Source organism: Sinocyclocheilus rhinocerous, unplaced genomic scaffold, assembly GCF_001515625.1.
Source record: "Sinocyclocheilus rhinocerous isolate Xijiao unplaced genomic scaffold, SAMN03320098_v1.1 scaffold45, whole genome shotgun sequence".
Lineage (NCBI taxonomy): Eukaryota > Metazoa > Chordata > Actinopteri > Cypriniformes > Cyprinidae > Sinocyclocheilus > Sinocyclocheilus rhinocerous.
In genome coordinates, this window is record NW_015632734.1 from 615,124 (window position 1) to 624,625 (window position 9,502).

Consider the following 9,502-nt stretch of genomic DNA (forward strand, 5'->3'; position numbering starts at 1 on the left):
ATATATATATATATATATATATTATCTTCATAAAAGATTTTAAAAGTCTGACAGTAATCAGTGTTGAGCACTACTGTAAGGTTAACCCTGCCTGCTTCAAATGTTTCAAAATGATTAACAATTGAAAACATTCGTTAGAAATTTATAAAAGTAATAAAAAAGTAATCAAATGTAATCAGTTACATTATACTTTGATAAAGTAATTGACATAGTTGCACTACTTATTACATTTTAAATAGGGTAACTTGTAATCTGTAACCTATTACATTTCCAAAGCTTCCCAACACTGGAGGTAACATGATCTATCAACTCTGTTACTAAGAGATTTGTTATTTTCTAGTTTGTTACTTTCAGTTCTGTTACAACTCTTCTTGTTACTATCAGTTTTGTTACAATCAGCTCTCTTAAAATAAAATAAATAAGCTATGTTGCTATCATGTCTGTTATATTTGGGTTTGTTACTGTCACTTTCAGCTATGTTGCTGTCAGCGTTGTGACTGTCAGTTCTTTTACTATCAATTACAGTTAGCTCTGTTACAGTCATATCGGTTAAAATCAGCTTGGTTGCTATACTGCTTGTTATATTTACGTAGATCAGCTCTATTATTATCAACTCTGTTACTGCCAGCTCTGTGGCTATTAGCTCTGTTACTATCATATTCTACATATTATCAACTGTTACTGTCTGCTCTTACTATCTTTTATATCCAAGTTTGTTACTGTCACCTCTGTTACTATCAGCTCTGTTACTATCTGTTATAATACTTTGTTACTGTCCGTTCTGCTTCTATCAACTTAGCTGCTATAAGATCTTTTAACATCAGTTCTGTTACGCTCATCTCTGTTATAATAAACTCAGTTATCTCCTTTTTACTATGTACCTGTAATGTCTGTTACTATCATATCTGTTACAATCAATTATGTTACTGTCAGCTCAGTTAGATAAGGCATGTTACTGTCAGCCCTTTTACTATCAGCTTTTACTGTCAGGTCTGTTATATTCAGGTTAGTTAATGTTACCTCTGATAGTAATAGAGTCTGTTTCTGTTAGCTCTGTTCCTATCAGTTACAATACTCTAAGCTCTGTTACTATCCATTATATTTCAGCCAAAATCACTTTAACAGACAATCTATTATACAATCTATTTTTTTTTTTTACTTGTACGGTAGGAAAGTCCCAGGACAGCTCTGGTACCATGTGATAGATCAGTGGCTGATTGCATTAACTGCTTAGAGTAGTCTTAAATGTTAATCATCTAATTTTTTTCAGAAAGATTTGTCCAAACTTTTTGAAGTCAGTTACATAAAAATTTAAAATAGTCTAATCTGAATCTGAAAAGCAGTTAACCACTGGTTAACAACCGCTTGATTGTTACATAACTCATGTTTGTTTGTTTACAATCTGTTACTACCAGCATTATGTCAGCTCTGTTACTGTCATTTGAGAGACCAATACTGATGCTTTAAGACAAACACAGTATTTTTGTATTTCAGCCATCGGTCAAAAAGTTTTGTTATAGTTTACTGATAGAGATTGGGCTGAAAAACTGATACATTTAGAGCTTAGGTGAAACTGTATAAACAATCAATTTATGGAGTCAGCTGAGTTTACGCACACAAAGAGTTTGATTCTGAGAATCCTAGTCAGTCCTGTGATTCATATGGTACTTGCTGATTTGCAGACAATAAGAGGGACCACAGAGAATTTGTGTTATTTTACAAATTATAAGTTATTTTACAAATCTGAAGATTGCACCAGCCACAGAGTGTGATGTTCTCACAGTATTGTGCACACGCCGCTGAAAGACAGACCTGTGTTTTTAGAAAGCAGTCTGCCTCCCAGGGGATTATGGGCCAGTGGTTAGTGTTACTCTTTTCTCTTAAGATGTCAACAGCACAAAGATAAACCAGAGAGAGTGCCTCCTTACACTCTGCTAATCCACACACACAGAGAGAAAGAGAGACAGAGAACCGATTTTAGAAACATGATGAAGGAGATCAATACTGCCATCTACTGCTGCCTCTGCATCTGGCATTTTGTACCCTCTTCCTTAGTGCTGTTCTCTTTATGTTCGCTCTCACAGTCCTTGCATCACACCATGCTCTGATTAAACAGCTCTATCTCTCTCTCTCTCTCTCTCTGTTTGAATCATGGTCTTGCTTTTCATTATTAGATAGGGGTCAGCGCTTTCACCAGCTCAGTTATGCAAATACAATCCTCCATTTAAAATATTCTTATATGAGACAGATAAAAATGACATTTTGGAGACTTTCAAGCTTTGAAAACCAAAACACCATACAATTATCATAAAAAGGGCCCATTTGACTATATAAAAACAATGGTTATTTATTGGCATTGATGGTTCCATGAAGAACATTTAACATCCATGGAACCCTTCCATTCCACAAAAGCTTCTTAATAGTGGAAAATAGTGGGTTTCGTCAGATTCTTCAGATTATTATTATTTTTTTACCAAAAAATTAATACAGTTAATACTTTCACTGTGTTTTTACACAGAGGTGTTGTATGGCTTCCAGAGACTTATATAGTATATAATCTGATATAATTTAATCAATTGTTGTTCAAAGGCCATATGACTTTTTTTTGTATGGAAAAGAGCAGCATGAACATTCTGCAAAACATCTCCATTTTAGGGGGAACTATACATTTAATCTTTATTTTGCTCCATAAATAGTAAATGAGAGAGACAGAAAGATGTAAAGAGAGAATGAGAGGGAAAACAAGGGTATATCAGGTATATAGTGCACACGGACCACATTCTTGGTTCTTTTATAGTGCTTTTGCATCCTAAGGCCATCAAACTCATGCCTATTACCCAATTTCACTTCACTTTGGAAACACGCACATACACATATACATCTAGACCTCTGATTTTCTCACTCTAAAAGGGTTTAATTTAGAATGTAAAAAAAAAATATTTAGGAAAAAAAAAATCATGCCACATCCTGCTTTAAGTTATTGCAGCGGCAGTATAATTGCCTCAGATGTGAGGTGACCAGTGGTTTATTCTTGCAGAATAATTTTTGATATAAATTCACACGTAGAAACTACTGCCACTATCCCATTACTGCCAGAAGTTAAAGTGTGACTTATTAGTGTTTTTTTCTGACCCGTATTAATCTTCATGCTATAATCATTTTACCTAGTGGACAATAAAACAGACAAAGATAGACATTAAAGTAAGGACTCAAAGTCTAGAAAAATCATCCAGAACCCTCAGCATTGTGGAGGGTTTTCAATTGTTGCAGTAAACAACCACTTAATAATGCCCTAGCAACAGCATAGCAACATGGTGAAAAACACTCAGAGCATCATAGCAACCGCATAGCCATGGCGATCACCCACAACACCCTAACATCAAGCAGCAAGTTTTGCAAAAGCCCCAGAAAAGTTTAAATTAACTTTACTGTGTGTGAAAGCGGAATAGCTCCGCTATAGTTTCAATTGATTCTAATGTGTTAAATGACACATTCGCTTGTTGTTCTAACTCAAATTCTCGTCAAATTCTATTAGTTAATTTCCACTATTTTGTGTTTGTCCCATTTCTTATACAGTAATTATAAGCTAACGTTTTGGTGTTATGTCAGCCATCCTGCTCTCTAAATATTGTTAGGGCCACCAGCTATTGAAAAACACTTCTGATTCACAGCAGTTTTGAAGATTGTTGCATAACTCCAGACTATTTTTATCAGATGCTAATTGTGCTCATGCAGGCTGGTAGGTGTGTCAGAGAGAGAGGAGGGTCAGGTCTGCGGGGCGCTGACCTCTGTCAGGCCATAATTGGGGCAAGATGCCCTGCAGGACCGCGGCTGACTGACTGCAGCGTGACTCTATTGAGTTTGACAGCAGTGTGTTATGGCATGTGGAAACCGCCAACACACGTGCTCAAGACCATTAAACATGCTTCTGCTGAATACAGTATAGATGTCCAGTCGTTTTGAATCACTATTAATTCTGACCCCGCTAAAGGGTTAGTGATTTGAACAAAAACCTAAATACCCTAAATTCTAAATATACAGCACATAATTATAGCATATAAAGTTGTGTATCAATATTTTGAATGATTTACTATTTTTTCTATTTTCATTTAATGTGTAGTTAAAGTTTTAGTCATTGTGTTGTTAGGGTTAGAGTTTTTTTAAATATTTCTATCATTTTTATTTCAGTTTTAGTTTTATATTTTACATTGCATATAGCATATCCATATTTTAGTACATCAAGTTAAACTAAATAAAAATGAGAAATGTTGCACTGGCAGTTATATGAAATATAGTAAGTTTAGGGGGTTTTAAATTTGATTTCAGGTAATTTATTAATTTTATTATTTTATTTCAAGTAACAAAAACGTTTGTTAATGTTAACATTTGTACATTTTTAACTGTATTTAACTGTACTGTACAGTTCTATAGACATGAAAATACTTTGAAGTCTATAGCAGAAAGGTTTTGGGACGTATACCACTCCACAATTACGCATCTTATTGCAAAGCTGTGCACCTGTCACCGTAAACTGGCCTGCCAATCATCATGTCACAGTTAATGTCCTCATATTCTCATATCTTTTCAGTTCAGTTCATTTACTCTGCTCCACAACTCCTCTAGCAGTATTGGAGAGAAAAGAAGTAGCACACTGATCATCTTATTATCTGTACATCTCTTCCATCTTTATCTGACCCTCTAACTCTAGCACTCTCTATTCTAATTCTATTCTTAAAAAAGTGTCCCTTTTAGACTTGCACTCTATTCATTTACTAACTGCTTGTTTAGTAAATAAATAGAGAAATAAAAAAAAACACTAGCTTTTCTAATCTTTTTGTATTCTATCTATTTGTTTTCTTTTTATTTATTATACAATTAACAAAAGCAAAAAAGGCCTCTAACACTAGCATGCTCTATTCTTTTTCTATTCTGTTTTCTTTTTATTTATTATACGTATACAGCTACGTGTACTGCATTAAGCTAACTGAGACTTGTTATAGCACTTGCGTATCATTGCTCTTTTGTTGATTTTGATTGCTTCCATTGTCCTCGTTTGTAAGTCGCTTTGGATAAAAGCATCTGCTAAATGACTAAATGTATATGAGCAAGATCACACTCGTAGCTGTGTGATATTGCTTTATATCAGCATTGCTGTGGATGGCATTGGGCCGTATAATAAATTATTAATGATACTAAAATACTAAAAGCTAAAAACTGGTAACAAGGCAGCATTACTCCAAATTTTGTTGCCCCGCCACGTGCTGCAGCCATCCACCACAGTTACGCTAACAGACTAATTAGAGCTATTGATAGATCACCGGGGTAGTTAAGAGGAGTAATTAATGAATCAAATGACGGATAGGATCTTTTTTTAGAGTAGCGGATATCCCTCTCGGACAGTCCTTTTTAAGGAAACCGTTCGGATGTTTACAGAGTAGGACTCGACCCCGGGTGTCACGTCCACCCCTCTTTGGCCCTGATTAGGGTCCCGGAGCAGTGATAGATGCTCCCGAGTCAGAGGCCGCGCCGCCCCAGGCGGGACTCAGAGGGGGCGAGCTGGGCTCACGGGCCCAGTGAGGAGAGGCCCTGAAGGGGAAGACGTGAAGAGAAAAGAGGGCGGTGCTGGAGGTCAGGACCCGCCAGACTCCGTCTCACACCGACCCTGATCTGGACTGACCTTCGTGTTTCTGCTCTGAATGGACGCTTGTTTCGCCCGCTCTGTCACTCTGACACAGTGACATCACGCCTTAAAGAGACCTTTGTTTTAGGGTTTATGTAGCTGATTTAGAAACACTTACTGGGGTGCACAATCCTGATGTGACAAAAATTAGGGGCCAAACTGTCTGCCTCAAACGCGCCCTCCTATCCGATTACCCCAAACAACCCCATACAACCCTGCAAATTCAGTCCTTAAAGAACCCTGAATATGTTTGTTTTCATTCAGTTATCATAAAGAAAACAATCCGATGATTTACAGTGCATCTATAAATATCTAAAGAAAGTGCAGATGCCTTTGAATGGATTGAGGAATGTTTATTTGTTATTGCCATGATTCATAGTTCAAAACAGTGCAAAACAGACACATGTTCTTGAGTATAGAGCCATATTTGTAAATCATCTATTTCAAGATTTTTAAAATCTGTTGCTTGTCCATGCAAAACAGGTCGATAGTGTGTTGCTATGCGGTTACATACTATAGCATTCAGTGGTTGCTAGGGAATTTTTGAATGATATTCCAAATAGAATGTTTTTTTTTTCTTGTATTTTTGGATATGGGTTGTATTCCATAGAGGATGGGAGCATATATCTTTGGGAAACCAATAAAAAAGATTTTTAAAAAAGAGTACTTATTATGAAATATGAACATATTTATGAAATATAATATAATTAAAATAAAATACTGAAGTATGAAGTGACTGTAATGTTTTTGGGCACCTAATTGCATGTTACTGCATTATGTATTATAGTTAGCTGAACTTTAGTGTTTTTGACCCGCTTACGTACATCTTTATATGATATTTCATAATTACTTCTATTTTCTTTCAAATAAAGTGTACTGCAGAATGTACTGACAAGCATTTATGGTAACCTAAAACATACTATAATTTGATTTCCATTGAAACTCGTATGCCATGTATTGAAATATATTTGTAATTACACTTTTGTAATGATGACGACGCAATTGAATACATTTGGGTTGTATTCCATAGAGGATGGGAGCATATATCTTTGGGAAACAGATAAAAAAGAGTACTTATTATGAAATATGAACATATTTATGAAATATAATATAATTAAAATAAAATACTGAAGTATGAAGTGACTGTAATGTTTTTGGGCACCTAATTGCATGTTACTGCATTATGTATTATAGTTAGCTGAACTTTAGTGTTTTTGACCCGCTTACGTACATCTTTATATGATATTTCATAATTACTTCTATTTTCTTTCAAATAAAGTGTACTGCAGAATGTACTGACAAGCATTTATGGTAACCTAAAACATACTATAATTTGATTTCCATTGAAACTCGTATGCCATGTATTGAAATATATTTGTAATTACACTTTTGTAATGATGACGACGCAATTGAATACATTTAAAATATATTATCATTAAATGTTTTATCAAATAACACACTACATTTAAAATTAGATTCAGGTACTTTACATCTGCTTTGTTAGCCAACACATCAAAATAAGTTAACTTCTTTAAAACAACAAAAGATAAATAAAACAATAATTTAAAATGTACTTTACAATTTTTCATTTTAATTATTTTAAAGTGCATTTAAGTGTGTTAAACATTGTAATGAAAGTGTACTCTCTTTAAGTACACTTTTATTTCATTAATATTATATTATCTGTGAGTACAGCCTTTTTAAATATATACTTTTACGATTTGAAGTACACTACAAGTGCACATCAATACAATTAAGCACACTTCTTTTTCACTAGTGTATATTGTAAAGAAATGTCATTGTTAAAATACTCTCAAAGTTAAAATATGTGCCCCGGGTTCCACATCGTGATGCTTGTATATGAGTCTGTGGTTTAGTAAGGGAAGTAGAGTTGTTGTTGTGTGTGTGTGTGTGTGTGTGTGTGTGTGTGTGTGTGTGTGTGTCGCGGCTCTGCTGTCTGTTTTGGGTGTTGTCTTCATGTGAATCAGAGGGCTGGATTGCATTAGCATTCTCAGATGAGCAGACTTGAGGTTTCGGGAATTGATGTATTCATAAAAAAGAATTCAGCAGAACTGAAAACATATGGGAACTTCTGGACAAAGATCATTAAAGGGATTTCCAAAGCAAGTCTGGAGTTTCCCTGCATGAGACTAAAGACAGACACTGAGTTGATTTCAACAGGTGTGTGTTTCAGGAGTACAGTAGTCCCTCTTTTTGTGTGTGTGTGTGTGTGTGTGTGTCTGTGTCTGTGTCTGTCTGTTTTGGGTGTTGTCTTCATGTGAATCAGAGGGCTGGATTGCATTAGCATTCTCAGATGAGCAGACTTGAGGTTTCGGGAATTGATGTATTCATAAAAAAGAATTCAGCAGAACTGAAAACATATGGGAACTTCTGGACAAAGATCATTAAAGGGATTTCCAAAGCAAGTCTGGAGTTTCCCTGCGTGAGACTAAAGACAGACACTGAGTTGATTTCAACAGGTGTGTGTATCAGGAGTACAGTAGTCCCTCTTTTTGGACTAGAGTGGAAAAATACTCAGTCTTTGAATAAGGAATGTTTTAAACAAACATTCAGCATTTTAAAAATGTTACGTTATACAGTGGATCTCAGCTTGTTTTGCTTCAGAGGCCAGGTTTTTGGTAACTCAACAGTACAAAAACCGTTCATCGTACAAATTCCCTAGACTACGATAGACAATGTGGCACCACAATAAGGGGACACATTCTCTCAATATTCAGAGTAGTGCTCAACCTATATGGGTTTTTCAGTGGCCCCATCTTAAACTATTACCACCAATAGTAAATACAAGGATTCAGCCTAACAAAGAATCAAATACCAATAGTTATTTGTTGCTAGTGCAACATTATTTCATCCATGTCACAGTAAAGTGGAATTTATATGCTTATATTTTGAATATATAGCTGATTAATGTTTGTGTCCCTTGTTATAATTAAATCATACATTATAATAGAGTGCTGAAGGGATGGCATATTTTCGATGCCCAAAACCTAGAGACGAGTTAACATTTGAACACTTCTGGGTCCATTGCTCCTGAAGTCAGTGGGTGGTTAAATGCCTGAAAATAGGACTGTGGTTAACACAAACTAAGATATTTTGACATTTTATTTAAAAATATTAAATACCCCTTGTGCTTTTTTAAAAGCTTTTACTTGCCTTGAAAAAGATGGTTCCTAACAAGTAATGGGACTACAGATGTTGTCATTAAACATCATCACCCTGAAAAGGTAAACTCATCTATTTTTTTTTTTTTTAACTGGGGTGTAGTTCGTTTATAGTCTACATTTAGCTTTTTTCTTCTGCCGATTGAATTTAGCCTTCAAAATTAAAGTTGCATTCATTTGTGGAGATTATGATGATGAACAAAGGACATAAGAATCATAAACTAAATCTAAAGAAATCCAAAAATGTACTCTAAATCTATAATCTAAAATATATATTAAAAATGTAATTTATTCCAAGCTGAATCTTCAGCAGCTGTAATCAAGTGCATCAAATGTGTCTCAATTCAGTGTAATAATATCAGCAGTAAGTACGCACCTGAGAATGACCTTCATCTATATGGCTACATACAACTATAAATATTGTGTCACATAATGTCTCATAGATATTAAGTTCCAGACAATATCTAAACATGAATGCATGAAAATGCACCTTTGGATTGCAGCTCAACTTTTTTTTTTTTTATTGCTGTCAGTGTTATGCTTTACACCCGGGGTGTCAAACTCAGTTCCTGGAGGGCCGGAGCCCTGCAGAGTTTAGATTCAACCCTAATTAAAAACACCTGATCCAGATAATCATGAC